Raw genomic sequence first — 10,531 nt, forward strand, 5'->3', positions numbered from 1 at the left:
TACAGTATCTTTTTGCATTCATAGTCTCTGGTGAGAATCTGGTGTAATTGTTATAGCTCTACCTTTTTCTGTCACTTTAACTTTTTCCCTTACTGCTTTCAATATTCTTTTTTGTTGTTTTGTGCATTTGTGTGTTTGGTGTGACAGGAGGAATTTCTCTTCTGGCTCAATCTATTTAGAGTTCTGTAAGCTTCTTGTACGTTTACGGGCATCTCTTTCTTTAAATTAGGGAAGTTTTCTTCTATAATTTTGTTGAATATATTTACTGGCCCTTCATGTTGGGAGTTTTCCCTCTCTTCTATACATATTATCCTTAGGTTTGATCTTCTCATTGTGTCCTGGATTTCCTCTATGTTTTGGGCTAGGATCTTTTTGCGTTTTACATTATCTTTGACAATTGTGTCAATGTTTTCTATAGTATCTTCTGCTCCTGAGATTCTCTCTTCTATCTTTTGTATTCTGTTGGTGATGCTTGTATCTATGGATCCTTGCCTCTTCATTTGGTTTTCTATATCCAGGGTTGTCTCCCTTTGTGCTTTCTTTATTGTTTCTATTTCCCTTTTTCAATTCCTTCACCTGTTTCGTTGTGTTTTCCTGTAATTCTTTCAGGGATTTTTGTGTTTCTTCTCTAAGGGCTTCTACTTGTTTACTTGTATTTTTTGCATTTCTCTAAGGAAGTTCTTTATTTCTTCCTTAAAGTCCTCCTTCATCATTATCAAAAATGTGATTTTAAATCTAAATCTTGCTTTTCTTGTGTGTTTGGATATACAGTATTTTCATTGGTGAGAGATCTGGACTCTGATGATGCCAAGTCGTCTTGGTTTCTGTTGCTTGGGTTCCTGTGCTTGCCTCTAGCCATTGGGTTGTCTCTGGTGTTTGCTTGTCTTGCTGTTTCTGAGAGTTACTTGACCCTTCTGTAGGCCTTTGTGTCAGCACTCCTGTAGAACTGTTTTCCTGTTTTCTTTCATCCTTTCCTGAGAATAGGTGCTCTGATTTCAGGTGTTTTGGCACTTCTGGAGACTGTCTTCCAGCTCTAGACATGGGCAGGAATCAAAGGGTCCTGCCCCTGATTGCTCATGTAGTTCCTTGCTCCCAGAGGGCACAGTTGGCACTATGTGATTCTCTCTCATGTCTGGACTATGGGCAGAGGATAGTTTTCTCTGACTTCTCAGGTGTATCCACACTTATGCGGGTCCAGCTCTCTCCCCCATGTGGTTTGGGTGCAGGGCGATGTGTGGCAGTTCAGTTTGGTCCTGGAGGCAGACCAGAACTGCAGCTACCACTGACCATCTGTTCCTATGTCCCCATGTCCAGAGACACTGTGCAGTTTCCCCTTGGAACAGGGATGTGGGCCGAGGTATCCCTTTCTTCTTTTAATATTCTTTCTTTGTTTGCGCATTTGTTATTTTAACTATTATGTGACGGGAGGCATTTCTCTTCTGGTCCAATCTATTGAGATTTCTATAGGCTTCTTGTATGTTTTCACGCATCTCTTTCTTTAGGTTAAGGAAGTTTTCTTCTATAATTTTGTCGAATATAATTACTGGCCCTTTAAGTTGGGAATCTTCACTGTCTTTCATACCTATTATCCTCATGTTTGACCTTCTCATAACATCCTGAATTTCCTGGATGTTTTGGGGTAAGAGTATTTTGCATTTTACATTATCTCTGACAATTGTATAAATGTTTTCTATAGTATCTTCTGCCCCTGAGATTCTCTCTTCTATTTCTTGTATTCTGTTGGTGATGCTTATATCTATGACTTGTCTCTTCCTCAGGTTTTCTTTTTCCAGAGTTGTCTCACTATGTGCTTTCTTTATTCTTTCTATTTCCTTTTTTAAATTCTGGACAGTTTTGTTCAATTTGTTCACCTGTTTAGTTGTGTTTTCCTGCAATTCTTTTAGGAATTTTTTTGTGTTTCCTCTTTATGGGCTTCTACTTGTTAAAATATGGAATGCTTCACGAATTTGCATGTCATCCTTGCACAGGGGTCATGCCAATCTTCTCTGTATCATTCCAATTTTAGTATATGTGCTGCCAAAGCAAGCAAAAAAACATCTTTTTAAAAAAATACTGCTTTACAGTATTTCGTAAATCATATTACATAAATTCTGTGGATTTTCTTAAAATTCTCATTTCAGTATTTCTTCTGATTTTCTCTACTTTCTTTGTCTAAGCCAAAGCTATTTCTACTGAGCATTAAAGCTGAGACTTGTAGATTCTGTCCTTTGGTAGGCAGACAGAGAATATAGGTAGTTGAGCCAGGTTTTGAGTTCTTACCTTGCCCTTTTTTCCTCCAGATAGACATTTGGTTCTATTGCATTCACCAGCCTTTACTGACAGTGTACTCTGATTCAATATCAACCTTATTCAGTCCTATCCAAACAGACATGAATTTAGTTAATAATTAGATCATCATATTTGACGTAGAGATCAGAAAAGTTTGAACTTAATGATGCTTTGAAACCAGTTAATGATTCAATCATCATTTTCTGACATGGAAATCGAAAGGGTATGACCTTAATTATTTTTAGACATCTGGCAATCCAAAGTCATCTTGCCCTGTTGTCTTTGCAAGGTAAGCAGAATTTGTTACCTGGCTCATGTTGACGTAAAATCTAAAAGAAACAAATTCCATTTATTAGACAAAAGCTAGACTAAAATTTAAAGTTGGTTAAATCTTAAATTGGTGAGATTCTAAGGGCCTCAATGCCCAGAGTACTAGCTGAGAAGGACAGAGTCTATGGAATAGTTAGAGACATATGTCCTAACCTGTTGCATTTCCTACCAGAATCATTGTGGGTGACTGTTAAAATCTTGAGCTACACAGCACCCTCAGATGTATCAGTATATTAGCAGTATGACCTTGGTCTTACTCTTTGCTGAGCTGGTCTCAGAACTTGTGTGAACTATGAATTTAGGATGTGGTCCAACTTACAGTATTCATTTCCATAGGTCCATATTATTGCTCCCTCAATATCAGGAAGGTCCATGAGAGTAATTGTCTTTATAGAAGAGAGGAGAATATGGGATGTGGGTAACAAGTTGTAACATAAAAGATTATTTTTGAAGGGTACCCACCAAGGAAGATTGCTCAGACATATGTGTAAGCCAATAGTCTATTAGCCAGCTGGTATTACTAGTGTTCTGGATACCAGTGTAGCCCTATGCCTTTCTCATATTGTGTGTTAAGCACACACACAAAGAGACATTTTTATGTTGGCATACTTCAATTAACAATGGTTAGCCAGAAGCAGAATTGCAGAAGCAAAAATAAGCAAAGTAAATACATGTAGAGATTTTTCTCAGAACTATATTTTGATGACTAAGTTCTTTTAGGGGTTTTCGGGTTTTTGTTTGTTTGGTTATTTTTTTTGTTTTTGTTTTTGTTTTTGGGAGATGTGTTGTTGATTTGTTTGTTTGTTCTCATTTTGACAAGTAGTATTGTCTATGTGCTGAGTTTTATGGTCTCAGCGGTACAGCCATCATGAAGTCAATTGTGCTAATATCTGAGGGCCCATTACAATTATAACTGGTCCCATCACAGTTACTGTGTCTGTGCAAGACCTGAGATAGGGAAGGCACCCAAGGATCAATGGAGGTGTCCTTAGTTGTGACTCACAGGTTCAGGGATATTAAGCCTGGAGCATCTGCCTCCTGTTGCCGGGCAGAAACCTAGGTTGAGAGATAGGGGGACCAATAAACTCACAAAATTTTTGATTCAAAACTTATCCTGTCTACAAAAAATGTATGGATTGTGAATGGAGCAGAGACTGAGAAAACAGCCAATCAATAACAGCCAAACTTTAGCACTATTGCATGGATGGTCACCAAATCCTGATACTATTACTGATACTTTGTTATGCTTGCAGACAGGAGTCTAACATGGCTGTCCTCTGATAGGATATATCCACCAACTGACTCAGACAGAAACAGACACCCACATCCAAACAGTGGATGGAGCTTGGGAACTCTTATGGAAGAAGAAGAGACAGGATTGTAGCTCTTAATGAGATTAGAACTCCAAAGAAAGTCAAACAGAATCAACTAATCTGGACCCTTGAGGTTCTCAGAGATGGACCCACCAACCAAAGAATATATGCAGGCTGGACCTAGGCCTCCTCCCTCATATGTAGCAGATGTGCAGTTTGGTCTTCATGTGAGTCCTGAACAACTAGAAAGGAACCTATCCCAAAAACTGTTGCCAGCAGTTGGGATAAGGACTTACAGCTGGGCTGCCTTGTCAGGCCTCAATGGGAAAGGAAGCACCTATCCTCTCTGAGACTTGAAAAGGCAGGTTGAGGAGCAATCCAGGGATCTCCTACCCACTCAGAAAAGAGGGTAATGGAGAAGGATTGTGGAAAGGAGTGACCAGGAGCAGGAAAGTGAGTTGGATGTAAAGTGAATATGTAAAAAATTAAAAACTAAAATAAAACATTCTATTATGGAAACTAGTTTCCCACAATGTGCCTCACAGTGCTCCCCTTTTTCCCACATATCCTTACTTACAAATGCTTACTGCAATGAGGCATTGGTCTAGTTGAAACCCTATGGCTTCTGCTACACCATCAATAGGGGATTAGCACAGGAACTCTTCTCAGATATCCTGTTTTTGTCATTTTAAATAGAGATCCTATATCTTTCTCTCTACAGGGGTTGCTTTTTCATTCACTTCAGCAGTTCATACATAAGGTAGATATTTGGGTGGGCCAATTAAAAGCCCAGTTTTTGGGACTAGGTGGTAGGTAAGTTGGTCATTCCATCAGATCTCCTGCACCACACCACCAGGGCAAGATCTTCAGCATCATCTCAGCTAGCTCACCCAATGCTGTAGTCAACAAGGGACATGGCCAGCTCTCACACTTTCATAATGTAAAAGTTGGCTCATCCATGTCATTGCCATCAGGGCTATCTCTACTGTGCTGCCTATGTAAGATGCAGGGCCTCTCTACTGGTGCTGCAGCTAAGGTTGGGTGAACTAGCTCTTCCATGATCATACATCCATTTCCTTCAACTGTAGCAGGTGGAGAGGGCATTTCTCCAGTGCCCACTCCATTTCCTCATGTTAGGAAAATGGCAGGGCCAGCTTTCCCAATCTCACACATTGAGGGCTGACACAAGCAATCAGAACCAGCTCTACTGTACTTGTTGGATGAGGTACAAAACCTGCTCTTAGAGTGCTGCAGCTGGAGAGCTGTGGAGCCAGCTCTTCCACAAGGCACAGGCAAAGAATGAAGCCATCTCTGCACAGCCCTCAGACATCAACATGGACCCAAATGGCAGAAGAGACCAGGGACATCCTGTGCTTACAACAGACTCCTACTGTCTTGGAGCCATGAACCCAGACATGGCCTTTGGTGGCAGCATAGACCAGGACTTCACAATGGCCTTAGGCAGCATTGCTGTCTATTCATATCAGGATGCTCCTCACTACTCTCAAGTGTCCAGTTACAACTCTCTTCCTTGTGCACACATCCTTCTACTTCTCTTTTTCTTCTATCTCTCCACCAATTACTTGCTCAACTTAGTGATACCCATGGTATCTGGGTGTCTAAGAATGTCTCATCAGTTCTCTGCCACACCCATGCCACATATCGCCAGGCTAGGGATCCTCTAAGGTTTGCTTTGACAAACTCAGCCTCATGGGACTGGGCATGGTAATCTTGGGGGTGTTCTGACTGCCCAGGCCCAGTGACACTGGGCTTGGGATTGTCTCTGGCTTGTTCTGCCCACCTGGGCCACATTACATCAGATGCATAAGAAGAAGCCACATTTTCAACAAGTTAATAAAAAAGTCAACCCTTGCTCTTTTTTTTCTTGTATTGCCATACAGCCTGAGTTTCCAAGATGCCCCTCTGCTCTATCACTGTAATCCAGTTCATGCTAAAAACACACCACCTGTGTTATTGGATTATCACCCTCTAGTGGTGATGTAAAAATACTCCATGGCAAAGCCCCATCTTGTGGCAAACCTAAACACAAGATACAGTGTGCTTGTGTGCTGAGATAATAGTGTCAAACATATAAAGTAAGAACTGATTAAAACTATGATGAAGTATATGAACTCTTCATAGTAATCATGCCTGATATGTAAAAAATTAAATTCCTTTGGTCTCCTAGCTTCAAGAATCCCCAAGGTAAAGGCTCTATATAACTGGAGGCCCTAGTCTGCCCTCTGCCGTTTTCATATCACCTAACCCTGGTACGTAAAAGGTCCTTAGAAACTCAGTCCCTGGCCCAAATGTCTGTCCTCTGCTTAGTTCATGGAACTGACAGGTCAAGGGTTCTTGGGCTTTCACAGGCCCACATTTGTACACATCCAGCTAACTCCAGTTACCCAAGTTTCAGCACAAAATTAGAACCAACATTAAAAAAATCAAGGCAATGTACTGAGCCAGAAATTTTAAAATGGTATTCATTCGACATAATCTATCACAAATCCTCCTAGCCAAAGGGGAAGACCATGACTTACACAAAGAGGGTGCTCCCACACCTACCCACCGAATCCCTCCTCCTTACCTGCCCTGACATTCTCCTCCACTGGGGCATGGAACCTTAACAAGGCCAAGATCCTCTCCTATTGACACTCAACAAGTCAGTTATTTGCTACATATGCGACTGAAACCATAGGTCCATCCCTGTTGATTCTTTGGATCGTGGTTTAGTCCCTAGAACCTTTGAGGAGGGGTGTGTATACTATTGTTTTTCTTATGGGGTTTCAAAACCCTTCATATCCTTTAGCCATTACTCTAAAGCCTCCACTGGGGATCCCATTTTCAGCTTAATTGTTGGCTGTGAGCATCTACCTCTGTATTTGTCAGGCACAGGAAGAGACTCTGAGGAGACAGTTATATCAGGTTCCTGTCAGCATGCACTGCTCTTTTATTTGTTCTGCTATCCCATCTCCCTCTTTGGGGCAGGCTTTGTGTCCAAGGTCTATCGTCTGGGCACAGATGAAAACTGGAAAGCTAATTTTCTCTTTCTTCTTTTTTGATGGGATTTTTCTCTTAGTACTTCATCTATTCATGCTGAAGTATACCTCAGAATACCTTTCCTTAAAAATTTAAGTCAGATATATTTATTTATTTATTCACTTATATTTATTTATTCACATTTATTTATTTATTTAGTGTGTGTATGTGTGTCTTTGTGTGTGTGTGTGTGTGTGTGTGTGTGTGTGTGTGTGTGGGTGTGTTTCTGGGGTGCTTATATGCAACAGTTGACATATAGAAGTCAGAAGACAATTTGTGGAATTTGGTTCTCCCCTTCTACCACATGGGGCCTGGGGTTTGTTCTCAGGCTTACCCTCTGAACCATCACATTAGACCTTTCTGTCCTTTTAAAGCTGAAATCATATTCAATTGTCTCTATGCAATACCATTAATTATCCATTCATCTGTCAGTAGAAGGATGACTTGAAAGAGTAGAGATATGTATGAAGTCATCATACATGGAGGAAACAGTGTTGGATGGAGGCTCTCTCAGATAAAGAACGTGGCAATGTAGTAAGCAAGTCCTAGGTTCATACTGACTGCTTTCAGGGATCCAGGTTCATCAGATGACCTGGAGTTATAATGAACTGCTATTGTTAGGAACATGTCCTTGGTTTGGTGAGCATTGTAGTGTCATGGAAGACTATTGATCAATGAAATGAATAGAAAAACGGTGGTATGTTAATTAACTGAGTTTTATTCCTCTTCAGAAACAGACAAATGAAACATGGATGGAGGGTTTCCTGGAAAAAGAGATATTTGGGAATATTTCTATTTGTTTGGAGACCAATAGGAAACAAAGAGTATTCCAACTTCCAGGCTTGGCTTTTTAAGTGATAAAAAACTATTTACACCTTTCTGATGATATGACAGAATGATTTCCAGAGTGGTTGTACCAGCTCACAATCCCACCAATAAGGAAGGAATCTTCATCTTTCTCCACATCGTCATTATGATTATCTGGCATCTGAGTTTTGATCTTACCCATTCTGACTGGTGTGAAGTAGAATCTCAGGGTCACTTTGATTTGCATTTTCCAGAGGACTAAGATGCTTCACAAATTTACAAGTTTCTCTACCTATTCAATATAGGACTTGAGGTCCTAGCCAGAGCAGTTAAACAACAAAAGGAGGTCAAAGGTACACAAATTGGAAATGAAAAAGTCAAAATATCCCCCTTTGCATATGATATAATAGTATACATAAGTGACCCAAAAATTCCACCAGAGAAGTTCTACAGCTGATAACACAGCTAAGTGGCTGGATACAAAATTAACTAAAACAAAAAAATAATGAGTAGCCTTCCTTTACTCAAAGGATAAACAGACCGAAAAAGAAATGAGAGAAATAAACCCCTTCATAATGGCCACAGATAATATAAAATACCTTGGTGTGACTCTAACCAAGCAAGTGAAAGATCTGTATGACAAGAACTTCAAGTCTCTCAAGAAAGAAATTGAAGATGATCTCAGAAGATGAAAAAATCTCCCATGCTCATGGATTGCCAGGATTAGCATACTAAAAATGGCCTTCTGGCCAAAAGCAGTCTAAAGATTCAATGCAATCCCCTTCAAAATTCTTCATAGAGTTAGAAAGAGCAATTTACAAATTGATGAGGAATAAGAAATAGCTGAGGGTAGTGAAAACTATCTTCAACAATAACAGAACTTCAGGAGAAATCACCATCCCTGACTTCAAGCTGTATTACAGAGTAATCATGACAAAAACTCCATGGTGTTGGTATAGATTTAGGCAGGTAGATCAATGGAATAGAATTGAATGACGAGAAATAAACATACAAACATATGATTGTTTGATTTTTGACAAAGGAACTAAAACCTTCTTGTGGAAAAAAGCATTTTCAACAAATGGTGCTAGTTAAACTGGAAGACAGCATGTAGAAGATTGCAAACTGACACAATCTTATCTCTTTATATAAAGCTCAAATACAAGTGAATCAAGGACCTCCACATAACACCAGATACACTGAAACTTACAGAAGACAAAGTGGGGAAGAGCCTTTAACACATAGGCTCAGAGGAAGATTTCCTGAACAAAACACCAATGGCTTATGCTCTAACATAAAAAAAATAACAAATGGAACCTCATAAAATAGAAAAGCTTCTTATGTAAGGCAAAAGACACTGTCAATAGGACAAAATGTCAACCAAAAATGGAGAAAAATCTTTACTATTCCTACCTTGGAAAGAGAGCTAGTATCTAATATATTCAAAAAACTCAAGAAGTTAGACTCCAGAGAATAAAAGCATCCCATTAAAAATGGGCTACAGAGCTGAGACACCGCCGGAACCTGAAGGAAACAGGCCGGATAAACAGTTCTCTGCACCCAAATCCTGTGGGAGGGAGAGCTAAACCTTCAGAGAGGCAGACAAGCCTGGGAAACCAGAAGAGACTGCTCTCTGCGCACACATCTCGGACGCCAGAGGAAAAAGCCAAAGACCATCTGGAACCCTGGTGCACTGAAGCTCCCGGAAGGGGCGGCACAGGTCTTCCTGGTTGCTGCCGCTGCAGAGAGCCCGTGGGCAGCACCCCACGAGCGAACTTGAGCCTCGGGACCACAGGTAAGACCAAATTTTCTGCTGCAAGAAAGCTGCCTGGTGAACACAAGACACAGGACCACAGGAGCAGCTGAAGACCTGTAGAGAGGAAAAACTACACGCCCGAAAGCAGAACACTCTGTCCCCATAACTGACTGAAAGAGAGGAAAACAGGTCTACAGCACTCCTGACACACAGGCTTATAGGACAGTCTAGCCACTGTCAGAAATAGCAGAACAAAGTAACACTAGAGATAATCTGATGGCGAGAGGCAAGCGCAGGAACCAAAGCAACAGAAACCAAGACTACATGGCACCATCGGAGCCCAATTCTCCCATCAAAACAAACATGGAATATCCAAACACACCAGAAAAGCAAGATCTAGTTTCAAAATCATTTTTGATCATGATGCTGGAGGACTTCAAGAAAGACGTGAAGAACTCCCTTAGAGAACAAGTAGAAGCCTACAGAGAGGAATCGCAAAAATGCCTGAAAGAATTCCAGGAAAACATAAATAAACAAGTAGAAGGCCATAGAGAGGAGACACAAAAATCCCTGAAAGAATTCCAGGAAAACACAATCAAACAGTTGAAGGAATTAAAAATGGAAATAGAAGCAATCAAGAAAGAACACATGGAAACAACCCTGGATATAGAAAACCAAAAGAAGATCCAAGGAGCTGTAGATACAAGCTTCAACAACAGAATACAAGAGATGGAAGAGAGAATCTCAGGAGCAGAAGATTCCATAGAAATCATTGACTCAACTGTCAAAGATAATGTAAAGCGGAAAAAGCTACTGGTCCAAAACATACAGGAAATCCAGCACTCAATGAGAAGATCAAACCTAAGGATAATAGGTATAGAAGAGAGTGAAGACTCCCAGCTCAAAGGACCAGTAAATATCTTCAACAAAATCATAGAAGAAAACTCCCCTAACCTAAAAAAAGAGATGCCCATAGACATACAAGAAGCCTACAGAA

The 10,531-nt window shown here is 40.4% G+C and overlaps 1 non-coding gene across 1 annotated transcript; it reads right to left on the reverse strand.

The window, feature by feature from the left end:
* Positions 1–1,943: 1,943 nt before the first annotated feature.
* Positions 1,944–2,050, reverse strand: LOC120100152 (U6 spliceosomal RNA). Its single transcript, XR_015656586.1, has one exon. It is a non-coding gene; the product is annotated as a U6 spliceosomal RNA (small nuclear RNA).
* Positions 2,051–10,531: the final 8,481 nt, after the last annotated feature.

Source organism: Rattus norvegicus, chromosome 1 (assembly GCF_021556685.1).
Source record: "Rattus norvegicus strain SHRSP/BbbUtx chromosome 1, alternate assembly SHRSP_T2T, whole genome shotgun sequence".
Lineage (NCBI taxonomy): Eukaryota > Metazoa > Chordata > Mammalia > Rodentia > Muridae > Rattus > Rattus norvegicus.